Source organism: Talpa occidentalis, unplaced genomic scaffold, assembly GCF_014898055.3.
Source record: "Talpa occidentalis isolate TD23 unplaced genomic scaffold, MPIMG_talOcc4v2.1 talOcc4.2, whole genome shotgun sequence".
Taxonomy (NCBI): domain Eukaryota; kingdom Metazoa; phylum Chordata; class Mammalia; order Eulipotyphla; family Talpidae; genus Talpa; species Talpa occidentalis.
In genome coordinates this window covers 18,287,393-18,295,293 of record NW_023602073.1, presented here as the reverse complement: position 1 = coordinate 18,295,293, position 7,901 = coordinate 18,287,393, and the positions used below count along the sequence as shown (strand labels likewise).

Below are 7,901 nucleotides of genomic sequence, written 5' to 3'. Positions count from 1 at the left end.
TCAGCAGTGTATTTCGGTCAGTCTGCCTGTTCTGTTCCCCACTCTGTCTCTGGTGAATCCTCTCACCCCCCTGTAACTCTGGCCTGTACCCCAACTCTTGTATGCATAAATATTTTTTTAAAAAATCTCATAAAGTTGGTCCTCCCTGGTGGCACAGTGGGTTGAGCACAGTTCTGTGAAGCTGTCCGCACCCTCTGCAGCACGGGTTCGATTCCCGGCCAGGGAGCAACCCATATGGTACAGCAGACCTGTCCTGACTGCTGCTCCCCTCAGCAATGTATTTTGGTCAGTCTGCCTGTTCTGTTCCCCGCTCTGTCTCTGGTGAATTCTCTTACCTTCCCACACATCTGGCCTGTACCCCAGTTCTTATATAAATAAATAAATCTTTAAAAATAAATAAATAAATCTTTAAAAAACAAAACACTTGATGACAGCTCTGGCCAGGGACATGTTCTCACCATGGTAACAAGAAACACACCAAAAAGTGCCAGCAGTCACTGAGGAAGGAAGAAGTGGCAGCAGTGAGGATGATGCCAGTGCTCGCCTCTGACCCCACCTGACCAGACCTATTAAACACAAGCACATTTGCACAAGAAAATGCTGTTTCTGCTCAGCTTTGAAATCTCCCTCTGGGTCTTTTACGCAAAGGCGAAGACTGTAGAAGCCAGGACATTTGAAATGTAGCCCCATTACCTGTTGATCTCTAGTTTTCACAATACAGTTATATTTCATTCCATCCAGAGGGCTCTGTTCCAGTTCTCTGTTCTTTATTTAGACAGGTTCAAATGGGAAGAGTTTCTCTACAATGGCTTCCCAGCTTCATTGCAAAGGAAACCTGAGTTACCAACTTTTCATTTCACCTTTGTATGTTGAGGGTGTTGTGGTCATGTAACTGCTAGGAATGCTACCTGTTGTGATCCAAAGTTTGGAAAATACTGGCTACAGTGCTTCTCCACTTGGGATTCTACCTCTAACAGGACACTTTTTAACAATTCTCTTGTAATTAGAACAGGGCGTTGTTGTCTTTTCTTTGAAACATTAAAATTAGTTCTAATTTTTCATTAAGTGACTTGAGAATAAAAGGTGACAAAATGGTTTCATTCCAGTGTGAATTTTGAAAAAAAAAAAAAAAAGAACTTTCGCTGAAATCAAAATGAAAAAGTAAAGTGGTTATAATAAATCATAGAAAGGGAAATATCACACTCAAAGTTTCACCAGAGTAAATATTCTTATTCAAGAAACGCAGAAACGGAGATTGGTAAATAGTTTGGAAAACTCTAGCTCTCCCAGCTCAGTCCCTGTCTTATGCCATGCTAACTTCTTCCCTGTTAGCAACTTCAGCAAACCTAAGGCAACTGTACTTCATAAACACAGAAAATTAAAGAACTAGGAAGAACACACAAAATTGTTTTGTGGGTTGTGCAAACAGAAATAATGTTCCTTGTTTGTTCTGAAATACACTTGGACTAAGTTCAGGCACAGGATAAAAAGGCAGAGAAATGTTTGTCCAATAGAATAAAAACATTTCGTAAATATATGAACAGTCTTTAACAGTGTTACACTCCTGTGCAAATTCTTCTGTTGCTGAACGATGACATCCAATGTAAGTTTCCCTACATACATTAGATTCAGAGGCTTTCTCTCCCATGTGAGTACTCCAATGTACAGCGAGAGCTCCTCTGGCAGAAAGCTACCTTAGTCTTGAGGTTCATAGCTTTTCTCTCCTTTATGAATTCTCTGGTATCTAGTTCCAGTAAAAAGCTATTATTCTTGATATTCATAAGCTCTCCTGTGTGTTATCTGTAGATGTTTACTGAGGGCTAGCCTCCAGGATAAAGTTTCCCTACACTCTAGACTTAAAAAGCTGGTCATCTGTGTGCATTCTAATGTAAAATCAGAACAGACTTCTGGAAGAGAGCTTTTCTAAACTCTTGACATTCATCTAGTTTCTCTCCAATTCCCTGATGTTCAGTGAGCTCTTACTCATGGTAGAAAGCTATTCTACACTTTTGACATTCTTAGGAGTTCTCCATCTATGATTTCTCTGATGTATTATATGGAGGCCATTTAGAGGAGAAAGCTCTCCTACACTCTTGACATTAATAGTGCTTCTCTCCAGTGTGAATGCTCTGATGTTCAGTGAGGGCTGATTTCCAGTAGAAACCTTTCCTACACTCTTAACATTCATAGTGTTACTCTCCAGTGTGAATACTCTGATGTTCTGTGAAGGCTGTTCTAGAGGAGAAAGTTTTCCTACACTCTTGACATTCATAGTGTTTCTCACCTGTGTGTATGCTCTGATGAATAATGAGGGTAGATTTACTGGAGAATGTTTTCTTACGCTTTTGACATTCATAGGGTTTCTTATCTGTATGAATTCTCTGATGTGCAGTGAGGTCTGACTTAAAGTAGAAAGGTTTTGTACACTCTTGACATTCATGAGGTTTCTCTCCTTGTGTGCAAGCTCTGATGTTTATTGAGAGCTGATTTACAGTAGAAAGCTTTCTTACACTCCTGACACTCATAGCGTTTCTCTCCAGTGTGACGTCTCTGATGTACAGTGAGGGCAGATTTATTGCAGAATATTTTCTTACACCTTTGACATTCATAGGGTTTCTCGCCTGTGTGGCTTCTCTGATGTACAATGAGGTTATGTTTATTGGAAAATGTTTTCTTACACTTTTAACATTCATGGGGTTTCTCTCCTGTGTGCATCCTCTGATGATTAGTGAGAGCTGATTTCCAGTAGAAACCTTTCCTACACTCTTGACATTCATAGCGTTTCTCTCCAGTGTGAATACTCTTATGATCTGCGAAGGATGATCTAGAGGATTAAGTCTTCCCACACTCTTGACATTCATAGGGTTTCTCACCCGTGTGACTTCTCTCATGTACGTTGAGGATAGATTTATTGGAGAATGTTTTCTTACACTTTTGACATTCATAGGGTTTCTCACCCGTGTGACTTCTCTCATGTACAGTGAGGGTAAATTTATCGGAGAATGTTTTCTTACACGCTTGACATTCGTGGGGTTTCTTCTTTCCTGTGTGCATCCTCTGATGTTTACGGAGGGCTGATTTACAGTAGAACGCTTTGCTACACTCTTGACATTCATAGGGTTTCTCTCCTGTATGAAATCTCTGATGTACAATGAGTTTTGACTTATGGTAAAAACCTTTTGTACACTCTTGACATGCATAGCGTTTCTCTCTGGTGTGAATGCTCTGATGATTATGGAGGCTGGATTTAGAGGAGAAAGCTCTCCTACACTCTTGACATTCATAGCCCTTCTCTCCAGTGTGAATGCTTTGATGTTTAGTGAGGGTTGATTTCCAGTAGAAACCTTTCCTACACTCTTGACATTCATAGCGTTTCTCTCCAGTGTGAATACTCTGATGTTCTATGAAGGCTGTTCTAGAGGAGAAAGTTTTCCTACACTCTTGACATTCATAGAGTTCCTCACCTGTGTGAATGCTCTGATGTACAATGAGGGTAGATTTACGGAGAATGTTTTCTTACGCTTTTGACATTCATAGGGATTCTTATCTGTATGAATTGTCTGATGTGCAGTGAGGTCTGACTTAAAGTAGAAAGGTTTTGTACACTCTTGACATTCATGAGGTTTCCCTCCTGTGTGCAACCTCTGATGTTTATTGAGGGCTGATTTACAGTAGAAAGCTTTCCTGACACTCATAGCGTTTCTCTCCAATGTGACGTCTTTGATGTACAATGAGGGAAGATTTATGGGAGAATGTTTTCTTACACCTTTGACACTCATAGAGTTTTTCTCCTGTGTGAGTTCTCTGATGTAAAGTAAGGGCTGACTTGTGACAGAATGCTGTCTTACATTCTTTACATTTATAACACTTCACTCCTGTGTGAGATTGTTGATGTACACAGTTAGGTCAGTAGTCCATGACAAAGATTTCCCACATGCTTTATAACCACAGAATCTCTCTGTTATCTTTATTGTAAGTATATCCCAGAGGCGTTCCTAATTTCATAAAGTTGATCACCTGTTTGTATTTTCTTTTTTTTTTTCTCAAAGACATTTTTATTCATGCATGAACAGGCCAGAAGTGCGGGGGTGGAGAGGATTCATCAGAGACAGAGTGGGAAACAGAATAGGTGGATTGGCTGAAATACACTGCAGTGGGCGAGACAGGAGAGGTCTGCTGCGCCATGTGGGTCAGCTAGCTGCCTGGTTGGGGATTGAAACTTGTGTTGCTGTGAGTGCGTATCGTTTTATAGTGCTGAAACTTAACCCCTTGCACCACCAGAGAGACTCCTCAGTAAAGTCTTAATTAAATGTTACATAAGAAGCATCTCAGGATCTTAACAGATTCAAGAAACTGGTGTATCATATTGTCAAAAATCCCCCAACTTAAACTCTTGGTTTCATGGCTCTAGGAACCACAATCTCCAGTTTCACTCCCATATCAGAGACCATCACATTCCATGCTGAATAACTTGCTGAGTCCTCAACTTCAAAATTTCTGATGTGGGTGCAACACATGGCTTAGGTCTGGGACACTAAACATGTTCTAAATAACTCTCAGGTCAATTCCCTCTCATTCTAATCAGCTTTAAGTTAATCACCTTTAAATTACATCTTCAACTGCGATAGACAACTCTATCCAGGTTGAATATAAAACTACATAGTAGAAAGTAAAACATATATATGTTAGAAAGCATATATACACACATATATATAGCAGAAAACGAAATATATATATATACTACAAAAGCAAAACATTCCCCTCAAACTAAAGCTCCACGATGAGAAGACTCTCCTTAACAGGGCCTCCGTGGTGGCGCAAGGAGTTAAGCACTGAACTATGAAGCAATCTGCTGCCTCTGCAGCACGAGTTCGATCCCCGGCCAGCCAGAGAGAAACACACATGGCACAGCAGACCTCTACTGTCTCACCCGCTGCTCCCCTCAGCAGTGTATTTCAGTACATCTGCCTGTTCTGCTCCCCATTCTGTCTCTGGTGAATCTTCTCACCACCCTCTGCATCTCTGGCCTATACCCTAGCTCTTGTATGCATAAATAAATAAATCTTAAATTAAAAAAAAAAATATCTGTAACAGTGCCTTCCCAGCACAGATTCTATATTAACATCCTAGATGTTTTTCTCTTTTGTCCTGTGGCTTCCTCATCATTTAACATATGTATTCGTTACATTTTACTTGCTCACAGAATAGAACTTCAATGAAGCAAAGGACTATCTTTGATTACTGTTGTTACTCCCACAAATACAAAATTAACCAGTGACTAGGACCTCCCTGGTGGTGCAGGAGATAAGTCTTAGTGCTATCAAGCTATCGCCAGCCACTGCAGCACGAGTTCAATCCCAGGAACCCCAGGGCCAGCCAGGGAGCAACCCATATGGTGCAGCAGACTTCTGTCTCAATCACTGCTCCCCTCACCAGTGTATTTCAGTCAGTCTGCCTGTTCTGCTTCCCATTCTGTCTCTCATGAACCCTCTCACCCCCATACCTCTGGCCTACACCCCAGTTCTTGTATGCATAAATAAATAAAAATAAAATCTTTTTTATCTCTCTCTTTTTTTTTTTTAAAGATTTATTTATTTATTTATACAAGCACTGGGTACAGTCAGAAGCACAGAAGGGTGAGAGAATTCACCAGAGCCAGAGCGGGGAACAGAACAGGCAGAAAGACGAAATACACTGCTGAGGGGAGCAGCGGACGCAGCAGGAGAGGTCTGCACACCATGTGGGATCCCCACCAGCGGCCGAGGATCGAACCGGTGCTGCAGAGGCTACAGGCAGCTTCGCAGCCCAGTGCTCAACTGCTGCGCCACCAGGGGAGGCCCTAAAAAAAATCTTAAAAAAATTTACAAGTGACTAAAACTTGCCATGAACACGTTGAAAGAATAAACAAATGCCTGCAAAAATACCTGAAAGAAAACAGTCTATGAGACTAAAGTAATATTGAGAGTCTGGAAAATGTGCCTAATGCAGAAAAATTTCTAGAATAGTCTGGAATTAGAGATTGGTTATCTGAGAAAATCAACATCCATTAAAAATGTAGAGGGGGGACACCCTGGTGGTGCAAGGGGTTAAGATGCCACCTATGAGGCTATCCGCAGCCACTGCAACACTAGTTCGATCTCTGGCCAGGGAGCAACACACATGGCACAGCAGACCTCTCCTGACTTGCCCACTGCTCCCCTCAGCAGTGTACTTCAGTCGGTCTTCCTATTCTGTTTCCCACTCTGTCTCTGGTGAATCCTCTCACCCCCATACCTCTGACCTGTACCCCAGTTCTCGTATGCATAAATAAATCTTAAAAAAAAAAAATGTAGAGGGGACCTCCCTGGTGGCATAGTAGGGGGTTTATTCTCAGCACTGTGAAGCTATCCGCAGCCACTGCAGTGCGAGTTTGATCCCTGCCCAGGGAGCTGACCCACATGGCACAGCAGACCTCTTCTGTCTCCCCGCTGCTCCCCTCAGCAGTATATTTCACTCTATCTACCTATTCTGCTCCTTACCCTGTGTCTGGTGAATCCACTCAATGCCTGCAACTCTGGCTTACTTACCGATTCTTGTATGTATAAATAAAAATAAATAAATAAGGGGAAGTTTACTAGAAAACCATATTTAGAAATTGAACAATGAATCAGTTTGTTATATTCAAACAAGCTATGTAAGGTTTGAATATAGGGAAAAGTAACTCAGTGTGTTCAATGTCTGCTATTGTCAGCTTATCCCAGCTGCCAGGTATACACTGGCTGACCTGAGAGGTACTGGTTTGGGGGTTCCTCCATACTGCATGGCTCTGCTCCCTGCTCTGACCTGATGTTCACCTCAGGATTAACACAACACCCTGTGATGAGAAAAAAAAAAGTTGATCTTGATCAAGTTGCTTAATCTTCAGTCTTTCATAAATGATAAACACCAGTTTTAAGAAATATGCAATGAGGGCCTCCCTGGTGGCCAAAGGGTTAAGCACTGTACTACGAAGCAGTCCGCAGCAGGAGTTCAATCCCTGGCCAGCCAGTGAGAAACCCACATGGCATAGCAGACCTCTCCTGTCTCGCCCACTGCTCCCCTCAGCAGTATATTTCAGCCAGTCTGCCTGTTCTGTTCCCCAATCTGTCTCTGGTGAATCCTCTCGCTCCCTGCATCTGGCCTATACCCAGCTCTTGTATGCATAAATAAATAACTCTTTAAAAAAAAATAAATATGCAATGGAAGTCAATTTGAACCTTTCATAAAAGGGGTAATATACACATTCTACTTTGTCTGCTGTGTTAAACATAACCAGCATTTGATTTCACAAGCAAATGCACATTTATCAATGTAGAGAACAGTTTTTGCACTTGAGTATTACAAAGGAGTTTTCCTCACCTATCAATACCAGGTGACTGTAGGTCTCCAGCATCACATCCCGGTACAGGGTCCTCTGAGCATCATTCAGGTCCTGCCACTCCTTCCAGGTGAAGTTCACAGCCACGTCCTCAAATGACACCATCCCCTGTGAGGGAACATTTCTCCTCATTTCAGGTCCTTCAACCTGGATCAGCAGGCAGTGTGAAAGCACATTCTGGTGTGGGTCTTTGATCTTGTATAGGATGCACCATCTTCTTATTCAATATTCTAATGTAAAGAAATATCAAAGCAGAATTATCCTACCTCTGTATTAACCCATGAGATCCTCAAATTATTTTTACCTTATAGGGCCACCCTGATGGCACAGGGGGTTGAATGCAGAGTTGTGAAGCTGTCCGCAGCCTCTTCAGTGCAGGTTTGATGGCCAGCCGGCGAGGGAGCTACCCACATGGTGCGGCAGACCTCCTCTGGCTCACCTGCTGCACCCCTCAGCAGTGTTTTTGGTCTGCTACCCGCTTTATCTCTGGCGAATCCTCTCAGCC

General features: G+C 42.2%; 1 pseudogene; it reads right to left on the bottom strand.

The window, feature by feature from the left end:
- Positions 1 to 638: 638 nt before the first annotated feature.
- LOC129146257 (zinc finger protein 345-like) lies at positions 639 to 3,779 on the bottom strand (annotated as a pseudogene).
- Positions 3,780 to 7,901: the final 4,122 nt, after the last annotated feature.